We start from the raw sequence: 6,000 nt of genomic DNA on the forward strand, positions 1-6,000 counted from the left end.
AGTAGAGCCGCTGTTCCTCCGCATTGAGAGGAGTCAGATGAGGTGGCTCAGGCATCTGATCAGGATGCCTCCTGGATGCCTCCCTGGTGAGGTGTTCCGGGCACCTCCAACTCGGAGGAGGCCCTAGGGAAGACCCAGGACATGCTGGAGGGACTATGTCTCCCGGTGGCCTTGGAACGCCTTGGGATTCTCCCGGAAGAGATAGAAGAAGTGGCCGGGGAGAGGGAAGTCTGGGCATCTCTTCACAAGCTGCTGCCCCTGGGACCCGACCCCGGATAAGCAGAAAGGGATGGATGGATGGAGAAAAACCTGAAATTGCAAAGTTGTGCAACTGTTAGTTCTTCAGTTAGAAACTGTTTTACGCAATAATATTCTTTCTGCAGAAAAATGTGAAATTATAAAGTAGTGCTGTCGCTAGTTCATCAGTTAGAAACTGTTTTACAAAGCAATATTCTTTGTGTCAATTACAATTCATATGCCTTTGCATTACTTTCTCAATGCGTTTCAAAGACAAAAAAAGTGAATTTGAGATGTTGAGCTGTAGCTTGTGTATCACTCAGAAAAAACAGTTTATTCTCCGTAGGCAACTATGATTTATTATATGTAGCATTGTTTTCATATCAGTTTATTAACAGGGAATTAAGTTATAACTGAATGTAACACAGCACGTAACAAGAGCTAATTGGCACTGCAATTGACAAGTAGTGTTACAGCTACTTCAACAGTTAGAAACAGATTTACACAGTAAAGTTCTCTTCGGAAACTACTTTTCACATGTTACTCAACTTACACTTCAACATCTCACAAATTTGTGTTTCCACGTGTAAAACGCATTGTGGTACATTGAAGTGGAGTAATAGTCAAAGTCCCTTGTTTTGACTAAATGCCCTGTTAAACAAATGAATGTAAAAAGAATGCTATAATTAACTGAATTTAATTTGATAATATTAAATTAATAAAGTATCTATCTATCTATCTATCTATCTAAATTTGATTCAATTTAAATAATATAGCATTGTTTGCACAACAGGTTTTAACAGGGTATTGAGTGAAAACAAGGAACTTTGAATGTTACTCCACTTCAATTTAACACAGCAGTAAAGGTTCCTCCCCATTCCTGGAGATACTGCAATACCAGGTCAGCGTGTGGAGTGGATGAAGCAAACTGCGTTTTCCATCTCTCTGTTCTAAAAATCGATTTAATACTTCGTCTCCACATAGAGGACCTATCAGCTATTAAACTGATAAGAACAGATTTATACTCCTGTTGATCTAAAACCACCCTCCCCCCTAACAGAGTTGTTCAAAGTATCACAAAGTACTACAGATGGAACCAAAACCTTTTCACAGATCAACTGAGCCACCTCGCCCCCTTTCTTTATTACATAGCCCTCTTTACTGAAATTAAACAGCAACACTCCCACGTTTCCTCAATAATCTGTGTCAATCACTCCAGCTTCCACAGTCAACAACCATTTCATTGCCTGTCTTGATCTCGGAGCAATCCAACCATAACACCCACTTGGCAAATTCAGGCAAATATCTGTCTATACAATCACATTTCCTCCAACCGGAATTATTCCATCATGAGCCCTGCTGTGAACAAACCCCACCACTACTTCCAATGTTGTCTCTGGGACAAATTCAGACAATGTCTTTCATCAGATGGTGCTATCCAAGTCAGCCTGCTCTGCTGATTCCAAGGGATATTTCCTTCCCACCTGAGCAAGTACAGAGGGAAACTGTTAACTAGAGAAGATGTCAATAGAATGCAACTCCCTCCCCCCATAATCCCAACCAAAAAAGACCCTTCCCCCTCTTCTTTGCTACTGCAAAACCCCATCTCTCCACATCACTCTTAATTCGAAAAGGCAATAGCGTCCTCTATTCCATACCTCAAACTCAAAGTTACTCTTCCTTGCCTTCCAAATACTCTGCTTGGTTAAACTCAACACCAACCAGATTAGAAAAAATACAGATTGCCCTAACCCTTCCAAACCTCCCCCCCATTAGATCATCTCGTACAACAACAAGCCAGGACCCCCTGCCATCCTCAACAGTACCCTCATCTCCCGGCATACCCGTTGTGCCCAAATACATTCCCATAACACATGTGGGACTGTCTCCACCCAACCGTGTTCTGCACGCGGACATATCTGAGATCTTGTCAAGCCGTGCCTATGTAGTCTTTCATGCACTGGCAACTGCTACCCAGACCATCAACCAGTTAAAGACTTTCAATTTATTTTCCAACTGCACCCTTGTCCAGATCTCCCTCCAATACACACCTGGCCAGCCTTCATCCTTCTCCGTCACTGCCCACACCATCTATTATAGCTCCCTATGGTTCCTGCACACTGAATTGCCCTTGAGAAAATGATAGCTTCCCATCAATTCCATCACCCTTTGATAATGCACTGGAAGCATTCTGCATGTGCCAAATCATGGTTCCAGCCCCTCTAACCCCGCATCCTAGCCACCAACCATAAACTTACAAAATACTGATACTTATGTTCCACAACTGGACTCAGGGCTCTACACAAAAATGCAAAAATCATGCAATCTACCTTCAAAGAGATATTCATGATACCTCTGCCCCCATCCACCATCATCCTCTCCATGTCAACCCTTCTTACACCTTCATACTTCCCACCCCACACAAAGTGAAACACTCTTTTTCTTAGAGCTCTTCCAACCCTATTGGAGATAGGAAACACTAACCCCAAGTACAGACAGCACGGCAGAATCTCCGCCTTCACTATGGTTGCTTTCCCCACCAAGGATAGCGATCTGGCCTTCCACAGACTCAGTTTACGGCTCACAGTCTGCAAATGCTTGTCCCAATTTCATTGGCCACTCCCCTGCCTAGAAAACTTAACACCTAAAACAGTAATAGACGCATTACGTAAATTCATCCCACACAAGGTCTCTGTCCTATCCCTCCAATTCCCAAAGTACATCATGTTTGACTTACTCCAGTTCAGTTTAGAACCTGAAGTCCATTCTGCAAACCCTCCTCTTCGGCTGCAAACAATGTCACATCATTGCATAGATGGCAAGCTTAGTTGCTACACCATCACTTCCTGGTAAGACCAGACCCAAAAAAAGCTTGCTCCTCCCTGATTAGCACCGCCACAGGTTCCAAATAAATAAATAGCAAAGGAGACAATGAACAATCCTGTCTCACCCCGGCCCCCTGTGCCACCTGTTCACTCAACTACCCATTCACATTAACCAAACTACCTAACCCTCTACACAAGACCCTCAACCAGGTCATAAACTCAAAATGCTCCAAGACCTGAAACAGAAAGGCATGATTAACGCTGTTGAAGACTTTATCTTAATCCAGACTAGCCACAATTAACTCTTTTAGGGCCAATTTTTTTTGTTTCTTTTCTCCCAGGGTTGAATATTTTTCCAAAAACTGTTTTTAAAAAACTACACAAAGCAATTGTTTAACATATCAAATCAACAAAAAATATTTACGTTTGACAAATGTTACTGTCTTGCATGTTGTATGAGCCTGCATACTCTATGATTTCACATACATTTCACATACATGTTACACAGCAAAGTCCTGCAAAGTATGATATCGCTCAAAGCAGCCGATTGCATGCATTGCCACATTGCACTCCTTACAATATGTGTTGTACTGGTGTTTCCTTTACAATTGTCTGTTGCTGAACTTTCTCACATATATTGTTATTGTGTACTGTAGAGAGACAAGTCACTCGTTTGACATAGTGCCATGTCACTGCCACCAAGTTTTCTGCCCTCATGAAACCCATATTGTCACCTCTTTTCATCTTCAGCCTGTCTGGCTTCAGCTGTGAAAACCTGTGTCTCCTGTTCACTCTCACTGTGCCACAAGCTCCAATTCTCCTACTCTGTAGCTCCATGAACAATTCTGGGCATGTATAAAGATTGTCCATGTACATAACATGACCCAAATGTTCATAGCCCTGAAGCAGCTCCAGCACAACCTGACTCTCTCTCTTTGAAAGAAATACTTTCCTGTATATGTAATTACTTTCAGGCAGAAACCAGTGTTTGCTTCTGCCAGTACAAAATCCTTTATGCCATACTTTGTGGGCTTGTCTGGCAGATATTGGCAAAAAAAGGCGTCCATTTTATTTTATCATAGATTCAAGCACAGACAAATCACGGCCAGGCTGATAAAATTGTTTATACTGTATGTTGGTTCCACAATGTCAAGCAGGGGATGAACTTTATACATGGGGTTATAGCCTGGCTAACCCCTTGGGATTTACGTACCTATTATCACCACAACCCCTTCATCTCGTCTTTTTTTTGTTGTGGGTTTCCACTTTGAAAAATGAGAATGCGATGCAAGCGCAGCCTGTGATTCAAAAAATTGCTCTGCATACCTGTTTGTCTCATCTGACAGTAGCTGAAAAGCGGCATTAGGAGAGAGCAGCCTGAAGTAGTCCAGCGGCTGGTAATCTGTCCTGTCCAACAGCATACAGCAAACCATGCCGTCTTATGAAGTCCGGTAGCCAGTTTGCCTCCCACGGATCTATGTCTGGGTATTCCTCCCACACAAACCTTGCCATAGGTGCATTGGCTGCGCGAATGCACTCAGCTGGCAGCCGATCAGCTGGGGTGGCATCGGCTGGTGTCCGATCAGCTGATGCCGGCTCCCCACTCTCTTGCTCGATCTCATGATCACTGCCAATAAAATCAGATTCTGAAAAATCAGAGACCGACTCAGTGATAATGTGCAAAAAATCGTCTGCTGAGTATTTTCTTTTCTGCGCTCTCTTCGCTCCGTCAGGAGATATCAATGCCATCTTGCCTTTGTTTACATTTGTTTACATTTCGCAACTCACACACACGCAAGGATTAGTTGCCGAGTCAATGAGTCTAACATTCCCCCAAGCACAGAGGGAATGCCTGTGATGTGACAGTGAGTTTTGTCGCCATTAACAGCTAATTGTCGCCATCTATGCCAGGATGTCAACATTTGTCGACATTCGCCCTCAACCCCTCCTGTCGACAAAAGTCGACATCCGCCCTAAAAGCGTTAATGCCCTGTTCCTCTGCCCATGCAATTGAAACCCTCATCAAAGCCAGATTCCACCAAATCGACCTTCAAGGTACACATTATTGACCGAATTAAATCTGGCAATACCTTCCTCAATCTCTTCGCCAAAACTATCAACTTATAATGAAACCCGAGCAAGGTAATCGGCCTCCGATTCCACAAATTAAACTCATCACCTTTCTTATACAGAAGTGAGACAAGCCCCTTTGCCATTGACTCCAGTACCCTCCCCTCATCAAAAATAGCTTTATAAAGTTTCACTAACAGTGGATCCAACAATTCCCAAAAAGTCTCATAAAATTCTTTTGGCAAACCTTCCTTCCCTGGAACCTTGCCCTTCTTCATAGATTTCACAGCTTCATCTAGCTCCTCCAGTGTTGCCTCTTTATCCAAAAAGGCCACATCCTCCTTCCGGACTGACAGTTTCACCTGTACTGCATACCATACCTGTGCCTGTCTTTCCTTGGGTGAAAAAGGCTCAATATAGAACTGCCAAGCCCACTATCTTACAATCCAACCCCCCTCCCCTATTCAGGACGCCATATTCCCTACACAACCACTTTTATAGCCATCTGACAACTCCCCTTTCCCATTGTGATCTATGGATCCCATAACTCCTATCCACCAATCCCACCTTCAATTTCAAATCCTCCCACCAATCCAAGATGGACTTACACCTGTGATCCTCTGTGATCCACACCCTCAGCAACACGCTCAAGTCTTGTCAGAACTGCCAATCCTGCAAGTGGAGAATATTCAGCTTCCAAAACCCTCTCCCAAATACAGGCCCTCCTCCTTTTAAAGTTCACTAAACTGTAGTGGTCCAAAAACCACACAGGACACAAACAACAATTCGTCACTTCCAATGTAGAAGAAACAAAAAAGTAATCTAGTCTAATTGATGCCCCCCTTGTATTACCCCAAGTACAGTATGT

At 43.3% G+C, this 6,000-nt stretch overlaps 1 pseudogene; it reads right to left on the reverse strand.

Annotated features, from left to right (window-relative positions):
• Positions 1–1,101: 1,101 nt before the first annotated feature.
• On the reverse strand, positions 1,102–1,304 carry LOC120538411 (annotated as a pseudogene).
• Between the last annotated feature and the right edge of the window lie 4,696 nt (positions 1,305–6,000).

The sequence above is a fragment of the Polypterus senegalus genome, chromosome 10 (genome assembly GCF_016835505.1).
Source record: "Polypterus senegalus isolate Bchr_013 chromosome 10, ASM1683550v1, whole genome shotgun sequence".
Lineage (NCBI taxonomy): Eukaryota > Metazoa > Chordata > Cladistia > Polypteriformes > Polypteridae > Polypterus > Polypterus senegalus.